Raw genomic sequence first — 15,654 nt, forward strand, 5'->3', positions numbered from 1 at the left:
TCACACATCAGATTCATATGAAGAACAAACGCATAATACAGACTGTAACTGCAGCCGCGTGTCGCTTCTGTTTGAACATCTGTCACAACCACTTTTTCCACATTAAAACAAACAACAGAATTTGAATGAAAACAATGGAATTTGAATGAAAACAACGGAATTTGAATGAAAACAACGGAATTAGAATGAACAAAACAGAATTTGAATGAAAACAACGGAAGTTTAAACTCTGTTGTAAAAATGAAAAAAAAAACTGGTTGATGAGTTCACAGGTAAGGTAAGGAAAAGCTGGTTATGTTAAGAAATTTGATTGGGCAATCCAGTACCAACAATGAAAAAACATACCTGTAATCATTCACGCTGACCTGCTACAATTACTTGCTCTGCAATCACAACCACACTGCCGTGACCCGGATTCGAACCGGGGTTGCTGCGGCCACAACGCAGAGTACTAACCACTATACGATCACGGCTGGCACGCTGGATTATGCTGTCAGTTGCAGTCTGTATCTTGCAGTTGTCTCACTCCACTATATATACTTGAACAGTGACCTGTACGATGCGCAAAAGAACAGCAGACATTATTTACCGTCAGAACGCCAGATGTCTCTGTGTTAATGCAGATGCTTTTACTGTGCCACGCGCATAAACGTGCGCATCGTTCACACATCAGATTCATATGAAGAACAAACGCATAATACAGACTGTAACTGCAGCCGCGTGTCGCTTCTGTTTGAACATCTGTCCCAACCACTTTTTCCACATTAAAACAAACAACAGAATTTGAATCAAAACAATGGAAATTGAATGAAAACAACGGAATTTGAATGAAAACAATGGAAATTGAATGAAAACAACAGAATTTGAATGAAAACAATGGAATTTGAATGAAAACAATGGAATTTGAATGAAAACAACGGAATTTGAATGAAAACAACGGAATTTGAATGAAAACAACAGAATTTGAATGAAAACAATGGAATTTGAATGAAAACAACGGAATTAGAATGAACAAAACAGAATTTGAATGAACAAAACAGAATTTGAATGAAAACAATGGAAGTTTAAACTCTGTTGTAAAAATGAAAAAAAAAACTGGTTGATGAGCGAACAGGTAAGGTAAGGAAAAGCCGGTTACGTTAAGAAACTTGATTGGACAATCCAGTGCCAATAATGAGATAACATGTCTGTAACCATTCAAGCTGCCGTGCAGCCTTTGAGTCTCCAATTACTTGCTCTGCAATCACAACCACACTGCCGTGACCCGGATTCGAACCGGGGTTGCTGCGGCCACAACGCAGAGTACTAACCACTATACGATCACGGCTGGCACGCTAGGTCATGCTGTCAGTTGCAGTCTGTATCTTGCAGTTGTCTCACTCCACTATATATACTTGAACAGTGACCTGTACGATGCGCAAAAGAACAGCAGACATTATTTACCGTCAGAACGCCAGATGTCTCTGTGTTAATGCAGATGCTTTTACTGTGCCACGCGCATAATCGTGCGCATCGTTCACACATCAGATTCATATGAAGAACAAACGCATAATACAGACTGTAACTGCAGCCGCGTGTCACTTCTGTTTGAACATCTGTCCCAACCACTTTTTCCACATTAAAACAAACAACAGAATTTGAATGAAAACAATGGAAATTGAATGAAAACAACGGAATTTGAATGAAAACAATGGGATTTGAATGAAAACAACAGAATTAGAATGAAAACAATGGAATTTGAATGAAAACAACAGAATTTGAGAACAAACAATGGAATTGGAATAAAAAGAGTAGAATTAGAATGAAAACAAAAGCATTTGAATGAAAACAACGGAATTTGAATGAAAACAACGGAATTAGAATGAACAAAACAGAATTTGAATGAAAACAATGGAATTTGAATGAAAAGAACAGAATTTGAATGAAAACAACGGAATTTGAATGAAAACAACAGAATTTGAATGAAAACAATGGAATTTGAATGAAAACAACAGAATTTGAATGAAAACAACGGAATTGGAATGAAAACAACGGAATTTGAATGTACAGAACAGAGTTTGAATCAAAACAACGGAAAACAACGGAATTAGAATAATAGAACAGAATTTGAATGAAAACAATGGAATTTGAATGAAAACAATGGAAATAGAATGAAAAGAACAGAATTTGAATGAAAACAATGGAAATTGAATGAAAACAACGGAATTTGAATGAAAACAATGGGATTTGAATGAAAACAACAGAATTTGAATGAAAACAATGGAATTTGAATGAAAACAACAGAATTTGAGAACAAACAATGGAATTGGAATAAAAAGAGTAGAATTAGAATGAAAACAAAAGCATTTGAATGAAAACAACGGAATTTGAATGAAAACAACGGAATTAGAATGAACAAAACAGAATTTGAATGAAAACAATGGAATTTGAATGAAAAGAACAGAATTTGAATGAAAACAACGGAATTTGAATGAAAACAACAGAATTTGAATGAAAACAATGGAATTTGAATGAAAACAACAGAATTTGAATGAAAACAACGGAATTGGAATGAAAACAACGGAATTTGAATGTACAGAACAGAGTTTGAATCAAAACAACGGAAAACAACGGAATTAGAATAATAGAACAGAATTTGAATGAAAACAATGGAATTTGAATGAAAACAATGGAAATAGAATGAAAAGAACAGAATTTGAATGAAAACAATGGAAATTGAATGAAAACAACGGAATTTGAATGAAAACAATGGGATTTGAATGAAAACAACAGAATTTGAATGAAAACAATGGAATTTGAATGAAAACAACAGAATTTGAGAACAAACAATGGAATTGGAATAAAAAGAGTAGAATTAGAATGAAAACAAAAGCATTTGAATGAAAACAACGGAATTTCAATGAAAACAACGGAATTAGAATGAACAAAACAGAATTTGAATGAAAACAATGGAAGTTTAAACTCTGTTGTAAAAATGAAAAAAAAACTGGTTGATGAGTTCACAGGTAAGGTAAGGAAAAGCTGGTTATGTTAAGAAATTTGATTGGGCAATCCAGTACCAACAATGAAAAAAACATGCCTGTAATCATTCACGCTGACCTGTTACAATTACTTGCTCTGCAATCACAACCACACTGCCGTGACCCGGATTCGAACCGGGGTTGCTGCGGCCACAACGCAGAGTACTAACCACTATACGATCACGGCTGGCACGCTAGGTCATGCTGTCAGTTGCAGTCTGTATCTTGCAGTTGTCTCACTCCACTATATATACTTGAACAGTGACCTGTACGATGCGCAAAAGAACAGCAGACATTATTTACCGTCAGAACGCCAGATGTCTCTGTGCTAATGCAGATGCTTTTACTGTGCCACGCGCATAATCGTGCGCATCGTTCACACCTCAGATTCATATGAAGAACAAACGCATAATACAGACTGTAACTGCAGCCGCGTGTCGCTTCTGTTTGAACATCTGTCCCAACCACTTTTTCCACATTAAAACAAACAACAGAATTTGAATCAAAACAATGGAAATTGAATGAAAACAACGGAATTTGAATGAAAACAACAGAATTAGAATGTACAGAACAGAGTTTGAATCAAAACAACGGAAAACAACGGAATTAGAATAACAGAACAGAATTTGAATGAAAACAACAGAATTTGAATGAAAACAATGGAAATAGAATGAAAAGAACAGAATTTGAATGAAAACAATGGAAATTGAATGAAAACAACGGAATTTGAATGAAAACAATGGGATTTGAATGAAAACAACAGAATTTGAATCAAAACAATGGAATTTGAATGAAAACAATGGAATTTGAATGAAAACAATGGAAATAGAATGAAAAGAACAGAATTTGAATGAAAACAATGGAAATTGAATGAAAACAACGGAATTTGAATGAAAACAATGGAAATTGAATGAAAACAACGGAATTTGAATGAAAACAATGGGATTTGAATGAAAACAACAGAATTTGAATCAAAACAATGGAATTTGAATGAAAACAATGGAAATAGAATGAAAACAACAGAATTTGAATGAAAACAATGGAATTTGAATGAAAACAATGGAAGTTTAAACTCTGTTGTAAAAATGAAAAAAAAAACTGGTTGATGAGTTCACAGGTAAGGTAAGGAAAAGCTGGTTATGTTAAGAAATTTGATTGGGCAATCCAGTACCAACAATGAAAAAAATCATGCCTGTAATCATTCATGCTGACCTGCTACAATTACTTGCTCTGCAATCGAAACCACACTGCCGTGACCCGGATTCGAACCGGGGTTGCTGCGGCCACAACGCAGAGTACTAACCACTATACGATCACGGCTGGCACGCTAGGTCATGCTGTCAGTTGCAGTCTGTATCTTGCAGTTGTCTCACTCCACTATATATACTTGAACAGTGACCTGTACGATGCGAACAGCAGATATTATTTACCGTCAGAACACCAGATGTCTCTGTGTAATTGCAGATGCTTTTACTGTGCCACGTGCATAAATGTGCGCATCGTTCACACATCAGATTCATATGAAGAACAAACGCATAATACAGACTGTAACTGCAGCCGCGTGTCGCTTCTGTTTGAACATCTGTCCCAACCACTTTTTCCACATTAAAACAAACAACAGAATTTGAATCAAAACAATGGAAATTGAATGAAAACAACGGAATTTGAATGAAAACAACGGAATTTGAATGTACAGAACAGAGTTTGAATCAAAACAACGGAAAACAACGGAATTAGAATAACAGAACAGAATTTGAATCAAAACAATGGAATTTGAATGAAAACAATGGAAATAGAATGAAAAGAACAGAATTTGAATGAAAACAACCGAATTTAAATGAAAACAACAGAATTTGAATGAAAACAACGGAATTAGAATGAACAAAACAGAATTAGAATGAACAAAACAGAATTTGAATGAAAACAACGGAAGTTTAAACTCTGTTGTAAAAATGAAAAAAAACTGGTTGATGAGTTCACAGGTAAGGTAAGGAAAAGCTGGTTATGTTAAGAAACTTGATTGGACAATCCAGTGCCAATAATGAGATAACATGACTGTAACCATTCAAGCTGCCGTGCAGCCTTTGAGTCTCCAATTACTTGCTCTGCAATCACAACCACACTGCCGTGACCCGGATTCGAACCGGGGTTGCTGCGGCCACAACGCAGAGTACTAACCACTATACGATCACGGCTGGCACGCTAGGTCATGCTGTCAGTTGCAGTCTGTATCTTGCAGTTGTCTCACTCCACTATATATACTTGAACAGTGACCTGTACGATGCGCAAAAGAACAGCAGACATTATTTACCGTCAGAACGCCAGATGTCTCTGTGTTAATGCAGATGCTTTTACTGTGCCACGCGCATAATCGTGCGCATCGTTCACACATCAGATTCATATGAAGAACAAACGCATAATACAGACTGTAACTGCAGCCGCGTGTCACTTCTGTTTGAACAGCTGTCCCAACCACTTTTTCCACATTAAAACAAACAACAGAATTTGAATGAAAACAATGGAAATTGAATGAAAACAACGGAATTTGAATGAAAACAATGGGATTTGAATGAAAACAACAGAATTAGAATGAAAACAATGGAATTTGAATGAAAACAACAGAATTTGAGAACAAACAATGGAATTGGAATAAAAAGAGTAGAATTAGAATGAAAACAAAAGCATTTGAATGAAAACAACGGAATTTGAATGAAAACAACGGAATTAGAATGAACAAAACAGAATTTGAATGAAAACAATGGAATTTGAATGAAAAGAACAGAATTTGAATGAAAACAACGGAATTTGAATGAAAACAACAGAATTTGAATGAAAACAATGGAATTTGAATGAAAACAACAGAATTTGAATGAAAACAACGGAATTGGAATGAAAACAACGGAATTTGAATGTACAGGGCCCTGTTTCAGGAAGCCGGTTTGGAAAACTCAGAGTGAAAAACGACACTCACGGTTGAGTAACCCCGAACTGTCCAACTCGGAATATTCCGTTTCAGAAAGGCTGATAACAATTAGTTCAGTCAACGCGGAGTTGCTTTAACCCCAAGTGAAGCGCGCGGACGAGGATACATAAAGCCCTGATAAGCGGAGCACAGATTAAGCGAGTCACCATGGAGACGGAGGGAAAGAAGGCGCGGTCAATGTATTTTACAGCGCTTGAGGCCGAAATTCTGATGGCAGCATATGCCGATAACATGCAAATTCCGCGGAAAAAAGTAACACAGCCACAGCTGCAAAAGCATGCATGGCAAAACATAGCCGACAGAGTCAATGCGTGAGTGTTAATTTAAACATTGATCGAGGGATTTCCACCCATTTAACACGTTATTTTATCATATGTTATTTTATTTGTTATTTTATACATTTTATTTTGTGATGTGATGTGAGCGCAGGTGCAACCCAACAGGCCCCAAACGTGCCTGGCAGCAAGTAAAAATGAAATATAAAAATATAGTCCAAACAGGTAAGGTGTAATTGTATTATGAGCCATAGTGCTTGGTCTGTTTGTCCCATGTAAATCAATTGCAGTTAGAGGCTACATTAATTTTCTTTCTGTAAGCACTTATTGAAATTATCTGAGCACATTACAAGTACATATTTGCTTACTCTGTATGCTCAAATGTGGCCCGTTATAGCCAACAGAAAAAAAGCGGAGGCCCGAAAAACAGGTGGGGGTCCTCCACCACCACCACTCACAGAGGCTGAGCAGTTGGCCCTCAGCCAAAACAGTGGGCGCCCTGTGGCCGAAGGCATCTCTGCGGGGACATCCTCTGAGTCAATAACCCCGCAAGACACAAGTGCCTACATAAGAGGTAAATTCAAAATAATACATGATGTGCATACATCCTTTCTTCACAGTCACCTTTGCAGTGCGACACATTCATTTGATAAACTCTTTACCATAATGAATTATTTTGTAGTGAAGTTATTTTCCTACTGATTTTGCCTTCCCTCAGCCTTGGTTGTCTTTGAGAGCATAATGACAATGAAGTGTAAGGTGCTTGGTATGTTTGTTAATTGCCATTTGGTCCCTTGTAAGTTATAAGTGACCTGTATAAACCTCATATTCTATCAGTTGATGGTGTACTGCATCTGGTGCAGCCTCCTGTTGAGCCAGACCAACATGCAGTTGTGAGTACTCTTAATACTCCACAGATTATATGAGTTTACAGTAGAACAGCAATGTTGTTTATTTCTTTACTACAGGAAAATAATGAAGAAACATTGACAGCTGTTACAGAGGAGGAAGCAACAGAGACACTTTATGAGGTTTACATCTTTTAATACTTTGTGTACAGGAAATACAGGCGACCAATAAAGCCAGTTGAACAAAAAATCTGTTTATTCTTCTTTCAACATGTTGAGGTGATGGGTCAAAAGAAATGATTGTGACATATGGTGTCTCTGACTGCTCTTCCATCTTGTATGTCCGTGGGAGGGTCAGGATGTTCATGGTTTGGATCACTGCTGATGTCTGGTTCAGAAGGACAGTGTTCTCCTCTAATTGTGGCAATGTTGTGAAGAATCACACATGCCACAATAATGTCACATGCCCTTTCTGGGGTGACCCTGAGTCTTTGCAGGCACTGGAACCGGGCCTTAAGCATTCCGATAGTCATTTCAATTCTGGCTCTTGTCCTGCAATTAGCCAGATTATATCACTGCTGTGGGCCCGGTTCAGGGTCAGGGTAAGGGGTAAGCAAATAGGGTAAACATGGATACCCCCTATCACCAAGCAAGTAGCCAGTGAACTCTCCTAAGACAGAAGGGTACACTTCAGTTCAAATGTCCCTGAAGCAATTGGTCTTTATATATTTTAAAGTATTCTCAACTCACCATGTCCAAATTTTGTGCTCAGTGTACATTCACGGAATATTTGTGAGTCATGGACAGAGCCTGGCCACTTGGCTTCCACATTTGTGATAATGTTGGCAGCATCACATATGATCTTCACAGTGCAGAGAACACAAATTAGCATCCATTACTATAATGAAATAATTTGTTAGTTTGACATGCTACAGGGAACTATGTACCTGTACATTAATGCTGTGGAAAGACTTCCTGTTCACATAGTCTCCTTCATTTACGGAGCAATGATTGGAATGTGAGTACCATCTGTACAGCCAATCACGCCTGGGAACCCTGAAAATAAATGTGCAATTTAAGTAGTAGTCCAAGTATCACCACATCATACATTAAGTTTTGGTCATCCTGATACCTGCAATTTTGTGGCATCCCTCTTTGATAAATCTTGTGGGTCTGTGACCGGGGAACACCACAGACGAGTACAGGAGACGTTTCAGTGCAACTGTAACATTCCTGACTGCCCGACAGACGGTAGCCTTGGAAACGTGCTCAGCGTCACCAATATTATACAGAAAGCTCCCGTTTGCAAGAAACCGAAGTGCAATACAAATAATATGTACAGAACTGAGAGAATGTCCGCGATGTGTCACATGCGTAATATATGGCCTGAGGATGTTATCCAAATAAATTATAGATTGTGCTGAGACACGGTAACGTTCGCACAGAAAATCATCAGGAAATGATAAAATGTCCAAACGCGCTCTGATCACTCTCTCCCGGCGGAGAGCTCTGCGGAGAATTTGGGCTTCACGATCTACTGGCTCTTCAAGGAAGTGGCACGCCATGTCCGACACTTCCTACTGTCAGGTTTCCGACAAAGGGGCGGAGACAGTCAGGGTTAGTTGTAGTAAACCTGCTGGGGGGCAGGTTAGCTTCACGGAGTGTGTCGTCATAGTGACTCACTCAGGCTGCAGCTGAACTCGCTTTGTGAAACCGAAAACCCAGAGTTTTCGTTAACTCAGGGTATACTTACTCAGTTTTTCCACTAAACCGGCTTCCTGAAACAGGGCCCAGAACAGAGTTTGAATCAAAACAACGGAAAACAACGGAATTAGAATAATAGAACAGAATTTGAATGAAAACAATGGAATTTGAATGAAAACAATGGAAATAGAATGAAAAGAACAGAATTTGAATGAAAACAATGGAAATTGAATGAAAACAACGGAATTTGAATGAAAACAATGGGATTTGAATGAAAACAACAGAATTTGAATGAAAAGAATGGAATTTGAATGAAAACAACAGAATTTGAGAACAAACAATGGAATTGGAATAAAAAGAGTAGAATTAGAATGAAAACAAAAGCATTTGAATGAAAACAACGGAATTTGAATGAAAACAACGGAATTAGAATGAACAAAACAGAATTTGAATGAAAACAATGGAATTTGAATGAAAAGAACAGAATTTGAATGAAAACAACGGAATTTGAATGAAAACAACAGAATTTGAATGAAAACAATGGAATTTGAATGAAAACAACAGAATTTGAATGAAAACAACGGAATTGGAATGAAAACAACGGAATTTGAATGTACAGAACAGAGTTTGAATCAAAACAACGGAAAACAACGGAATTAGAATAATAGAACAGAATTTGAATGAAAACAATGGAATTTGAATGAAAACAATGGAAATAGAATGAAAAGAACAGAATTTGAATGAAAACAATGGAAATTGAATGAAAACAACGGAATTTGAATGAAAACAATGGGATTTGAATGAAAACAACAGAATTTGAATGAAAACAATGGAATTTGAATGAAAACAACAGAATTTGAGAACAAACAATGGAATTGGAATAAAAAGAGTAGAATTAGAATGAAAACAAAAGCATTTGAATGAAAACAACGGAATTTCAATGAAAACAACGGAATTAGAATGAACAAAACAGAATTTGAATGAAAACAATGGAATTTGAATGAAAAAAACAGAATTTGAATGAAAACAACGGAATTTGAATGAAAACAACAGAATTTGAATGAAAACAATGGAATTTGAATGAAAACAACAGAATTTGAATGAAAACAACGGAATTGGAATGAAAACAACGGAATTTGAATGTACAGAACAGAGTTTGAATCAAAACAACGGAAAACAACGGAATTAGAATAATAGAACAGAATTTGAATGAAAACAATGGAATTTGAATGAAAACAATGGAAATAGAATGAAAAGAACAGAATTTGAATGAAAACAATGGAAATTGAATGAAAACAACGGAATTTGAATGAAAACAATGGGATTTGAATGAAAACAACAGAATTTGAATCAAAACAATGGAATTTGAATGAAAACAATGGAATTTGAATGAAAACAATGGAAATAGAATGAAAAGAACAGAATTTGAATGAAAACAATGGAAATTGAATGAAAACAACAGAATTTGAATGAAAACAATGGAAATTGAATGAAAACAACGGAATTTGAATGAAAACAATGGGATTTGAATGAAAACAACAGAATTTGAATCAAAACAATGGAATTTGAATGAAAACAATGGAATTTGAATGAAAACAATGGAAATAGAATGAAAACAACAGAATTTGAATGAAAACAATGGAATTTGAATGAAAACAACAGAATTTGAGAACAAACAATGGAATTGGAATAAAAAGAGTAGAATTAGAATGAAAACAAAAGCATTTGAATGAAAACAACGGAATTTCAATGAAAACAACGGAATTAGAATGAACAAAACAGAATTTGAATGAAAACAATGGAAGTTTAAACTCTGTTGTAAAAATGAAAAAAAAACTGGTTGATGAGTTCACAGGTAAGGTAAGGAAAAGCTGGTTATGTTAAGAAATTTGATTGGGCAATCCAGTACCAACAATGAAAAAAATCATGCCTGTAATCATTCACGCTGACCTGTTACAATTACTTGCTCTGCAATCACAACCACACTGCCGTGACCCGGATTCGAACCGGGGTTGCTGCGGCCACAACGCAGAGTACTAACCACTATACGATCACGGCTGGCACGCTAGGTCATGCTGTCAGTTGCAGTCTGTATCTTTCAGTTGTCTCACTCCACTATATATACTTGAACAGTGACCTGTACGATGCGCAAAAGAACAGCAGACATTATTTACCGTCAGAACGCCAGATGTCTCTGTGTTAATGCAGATGCTTTTACTGTTCCACGTGCATAATCGTGCGCATCGTTCACACATCAGATTCATATGAAGAACAAACGCATAATACAGACTGTAACTGCAGCCGCGTGTCACTTCTGTTTGAACATCTGTCCCAACCACTTTTTCCACATTAAAACAAACAACAGAATTTGAATCAAAACAATGGAAATTGAATGAAAACAATGGAATTTGAATGAAAACAATGGAAATAGAATGAAAAGAACAGAATTTGAATGAAAACAATGGAAATTGAATGAAAACAACGGAATTTGAATGAAAACAATGGGATTTGAATGAAAACAACAGAATTAGAATGAAAACAATGGAATTTGAATGAAAACAACAGAATTTGAGAACAAACAATGGAATTGGAATAAAAAGAGTAGAATTAGAATGAAAACAAAAGCATTTGAATGAAAACAACGGAATTTGAATGAAAACAACGGAATTAGAATGAACAAAACAGAATTTGAATGAAAACAATGGAATTTGAATGAAAAGAACAGAATTTGAATGAAAACAACGGAATTTGAATGAAAACAACAGAATTTGAATGAAAACAATGGAATTTGAATGAAAACAACAGAATTTGAATGAAAACAACGGAATTGGAATGAAAACAACGGAATTTGAATGTACAGAACAGAGTTTGAATCAAAACAACGGAAAACAACGGAATTAGAATAATAGAACAGAATTTGAATGAAAACAATGGAATTTGAATGAAAACAATGGAAATAGAATGAAAAGAACAGAATTTGAATGAAAACAATGGAAATTGAATGAAAACAACGGAATTTGAATGAAAACAATGGGATTTGAATGAAAACAACAGAATTTGAATGAAAACAATGGAATTTGAATGAAAACAACAGAATTTGAGAACAAACAATGGAATTGGAATAAAAAGAGTAGAATTAGAATGAAAACAAAAGCATTTGAATGAAAACAACGGAATTTGAATGAAAACAACGGAATTAGAATGAACAAAACAGAATTTGAATGAAAACAATGGAATTTGAATGAAAAGAACAGAATTTGAATGAAAACAACGGAATTTGAATGAAAACGACAGAATTTGAATGAAAACAATGGAATTTGAATGAAAACAACAGAATTTGAATGAAAACAACGGAATTGGAATGAAAACAACGGAATTTGAATGTACAGAACAGAGTTTGAATCAAAACAACGGAAAACAACGGAATTAGAATAATAGAACAGAATTTGAATGAAAACAATGGAATTTGAATGAAAACAATGGAAATAGAATGAAAAGAACAGAATTTGAATGAAAACAATGGAATTTGAATGAAAACAATGGAAATAGAATGAAAAGAACAGAATTTGAATGAAAACAATGGAAATTGAATGAAAACAACGGAATTTGAATGAAAACAATGGGATTTGAATGAAAACAACAGAATTTGAATGAAAACAATGGAATTTGAATGAAAACAACAGAATTTGAGAACAAACAATGGAATTGGAATAAAAAGAGTAGAATTAGAATGAAAACAAAAGCATTTGAATGAAAACAACTGAATTTCAATGAAAACAATGGAATTAGAATGAACAAAACAGAATTTGAATGAAAACAATGGAAGTTTAAACTCTGTTGTAAAAATGAAAAAAAAAACTGGTTGATGAGTTCACAGGTAAGGTAAGGAAAAGCTGGTTATGTTAAGAAATTTGATTGGGCAATCCAGTACCAACAATGAAAAAAACATGCCTGTAATCATTCACGCTGACCTGTTACAATTACTTGCTCTGCAATCACAACCACACTGCCGTGACCCGGATTCGAACCGGGGTTGCTGCGGCCACAACGCAGAGTACTAACCACTATACGATCACGGCTGGCACGCTAGGTCATGCTGTCAGTTGCAGTCTGTATCTTGCAGTTGTCTCACTCCACTATATATACTTGAACAGTGACCTGTACGATGCGCAAAAGAACAGCAGACATTATTTACCGTCAGAACGCCAGATGTCTCTGTGCTAATGCAGATGCTTTTACTGTGCCACGCGCATAATCGTGCGCATCGTTCACACCTCAGATTCATATGAAGAACAAACGCATAATACAGACTGTAACTGCAGCCGCGTGTCGCTTCTGTTTGAACATCTGTCCCAACCACTTTTTCCACATTAAAACAAACAACAGAATTTGAATGAAAACAATGGAAATTGAATGAAAACAACGGAATTTGAATGAAAACAACAGAATTAGAATGTACAGAACAGAGTTTGAATCAAAACAACGGAAAACAACGGAATTAGAATAACAGAACAGAATTTGAATGAAAACAATGGAATTTGAATGAAAACAATGGAAATAGAATGAAAAGAACAGAATTTGAATGAAAACAATGGAAATTGAATGAAAACAACGGAATTTGAATGAAAACAATGGGATTTGAATGAAAACAACAGAATTTGAATGAAAACAACAGAATTTGAGAACAAACAATGGAATTGGAATAAAAAGAGTAGAATTAGAATGAAAACAAAAGCATTTGAATGAAAACAACGGAATTTGAATGAAAACAACGGAATTAGAATGAACAAAACAGAATTAGAATGAACAAAACAGAATTAGAATGAACAAAACAGAATTAGAATGAACAAAACAGAATTTGAATGAAAACAATGGAAGTTTAAACTCTGTTGTAAAAATGAAAAAAAAAACTGGTTGATGAGTTCACAGGTAAGGTAAGGAAAAGCTGGTTATGTTAAGAAATTTGATTGGGCAATCCAGTACCAACAATGAAAAAAATCATGCCTGTAATCATTCACGCTGACCTGCTACAATTACTTGCCCTGCAATCACAACCACACTGCCGTGACCCGGATTCGAACCGGGGTTGCTGCGGCCACAACGCAGAGTACTAACCACTATACGATCACGGCTGGCACGCTAGGTCATGCTGTCAGTTGCAGTCTGTATCTTGCAGTTGTCTCACTCCACTATATATACTTGAACAGTGACCTGTACGATGCGCAAAAGAACAGCAGACATTATTTACCGTCAGAACGCCAGATGTCTCTGTGTTAATGCAGATGCTTTTACTGTGCCACGCGCATAATCGTGCGCATCGTTCACACATCAGATTCATATGAAGAACAAACGCATAATACAGACTGTAACTGCAGCCGCGTGTCGCTTCTGTTTGAACATCTGTCCCAACCACTTTTTCCACATTAAAACAAACAACAGAATTTGAATCAAAACAATGGAAATTGAATGAAAACAACGGAATTTGAATGAAAACAACGGAATTTGAATGTACAGAACAGAGTTTGAATCAAAACAACGGAAAACAACGGAATTAGAATAACAGAACAGAATCTGAATGAAAACAATGGAATTTGAATGAAAACAATGGAAGTTTAAACTCTGTTGTAAAAATGAAACAGCAGACATTATTTACCGTCAGAACGCCAGATGTCTCTGTGTTACAGTTTTTTCTGATTGCTTAAGCACATTTTTTGTAACTATTGGCTAATTTTGCAAAACTCTTCACACAAATAAGAAAACCTGTCACCCAATAATCAAAACATTGTAGTTCTCTTGCAAAAGCAAACACAGCTAGATTAACTCTTCACACCTTCGTAAAAATGGTGTTTCCGTATCAAACAGTACACACAAGCCATCATCTACTAAGCACACAATGCGCCAACTGCACACTGATGGTATGAATACAAAACACATCTGGCTTTTGCTTTCTCTGTGCACAAGGTAGGCTATGTCAGTTTGAGCTCATACTTCTGTCATAGATCCATAAGCATAGAGGGATCCAAACTTCAAGTACTGGTGTTTATTCAAACACATCAAAACAAACACAAGTGTTTATTTCCAAGTATAGGATTATTTGCAATCGCCATAATGACTATATGGGTTACTTGGTCTGCAGTGAACATGCTTCCTCTGCCCCCAGCATCTGGTCATCTAGCAATTCTGTAAAGTAACAATTTCAGTATTTTTACATCAATGGTATTGGTGTGTTTCTCATTGGCATATGGCAGTGCTACAAATCTTTGTGCGAAGTGACTGTACTAACCGATTCTCATTTCAAGATGTCCTTATGGTACTTGCTACAGTGTAGCGGCTCGAGTTAGGCTGGACCCGTTGGCCAGCTACCCTCAGGGTCATTCCACGGTTAATGACATGGTCCACTATTGTAGCTCTGATGTCATCAGCAATTCTATTTCTTACTCTTCCTACCCTTCCTCTCCCCCCTCCTCATCTTCCTCTCCCCCCTCCTCGTCTTCCTCTTGCTCCTCCTTGTCCTTGTCGTCCTCTTCATCCTACTTCTTCACCTCCACGTCCTCTTCCTCGGCCTCCTCTACTTCTCACTCTTTCTGATCCCTCCATTGTACTCCGCACACACAGCTTACCTGTATTATAGTGCTTAGGCTGATTGCAAAGCGAACTAATTATCTAAAAAAGTTTTCACATGTGAAAGTGTGCCAGACAGTTGGCAAATTAGTGTTAATGATAGCCATACATGTGTATACTTTTGCTAGGAGTGTGTTGGAAATTTGGTAATTGAGTGTTGTGCAGTGAATTGTGCCTACAGTTTTGCAAAGTGTGTGTTACAA

The 15,654-nt window shown here is 36.2% G+C and overlaps 1 long non-coding RNA gene and 8 other non-coding genes across 9 annotated transcripts; all 9 read right to left on the reverse strand.

The window, feature by feature from the left end:
• Positions 1-401: 401 nt before the first annotated feature.
• On the reverse strand, positions 402-473 carry trnah-gug (transfer RNA histidin (anticodon GUG)). The gene has a single exon. It is a non-coding gene; the product is annotated as a tRNA-His (tRNA).
• A 782-nt stretch (positions 474-1,255) lies between these two features.
• trnah-gug (transfer RNA histidin (anticodon GUG)) lies at positions 1,256-1,327 on the reverse strand. Its single transcript has one exon. It is a non-coding gene; the product is annotated as a tRNA-His (tRNA).
• Positions 1,328-3,135: 1,808 nt separating this feature from the next.
• On the reverse strand, positions 3,136-3,207 carry trnah-gug (transfer RNA histidin (anticodon GUG)). Its single transcript has one exon. It is a non-coding gene; the product is annotated as a tRNA-His (tRNA).
• Positions 3,208-4,268: 1,061 nt separating this feature from the next.
• Positions 4,269-4,340, reverse strand: trnah-gug (transfer RNA histidin (anticodon GUG)). The gene has a single exon. It is a non-coding gene; the product is annotated as a tRNA-His (tRNA).
• An 803-nt stretch (positions 4,341-5,143) lies between these two features.
• Positions 5,144-5,215, reverse strand: trnah-gug (transfer RNA histidin (anticodon GUG)). The gene has a single exon. It is a non-coding gene; the product is annotated as a tRNA-His (tRNA).
• A 2,145-nt stretch (positions 5,216-7,360) lies between these two features.
• On the reverse strand, positions 7,361-8,082 carry LOC146683041 (uncharacterized). Its single transcript, XR_014917561.1, has 2 exons — positions 7,877-8,082; positions 7,361-7,796 (listed from the first exon to the last, which is right to left on the reverse strand). It is a non-coding gene; the product is annotated as an uncharacterized LOC146683041 (long non-coding RNA).
• Positions 8,083-10,816: 2,734 nt separating this feature from the next.
• Positions 10,817-10,888, reverse strand: trnah-gug (transfer RNA histidin (anticodon GUG)). The gene has a single exon. It is a non-coding gene; the product is annotated as a tRNA-His (tRNA).
• A 1,949-nt stretch (positions 10,889-12,837) lies between these two features.
• On the reverse strand, positions 12,838-12,909 carry trnah-gug (transfer RNA histidin (anticodon GUG)). Its single transcript has one exon. It is a non-coding gene; the product is annotated as a tRNA-His (tRNA).
• Positions 12,910-13,890: 981 nt separating this feature from the next.
• trnah-gug (transfer RNA histidin (anticodon GUG)) lies at positions 13,891-13,962 on the reverse strand. Its single transcript has one exon. It is a non-coding gene; the product is annotated as a tRNA-His (tRNA).
• Between the last annotated feature and the right edge of the window lie 1,692 nt (positions 13,963-15,654).

The sequence above is a fragment of the Copadichromis virginalis genome, linkage group LG22, assembly GCF_057382275.1.
Source record: "Copadichromis virginalis isolate Kocher_CV1m ecotype Utaka linkage group LG22, C_Virginalis_male_GT1.1, whole genome shotgun sequence".
Classification (NCBI taxonomy): Eukaryota; Metazoa; Chordata; class Actinopteri; order Cichliformes; family Cichlidae; genus Copadichromis; species Copadichromis virginalis.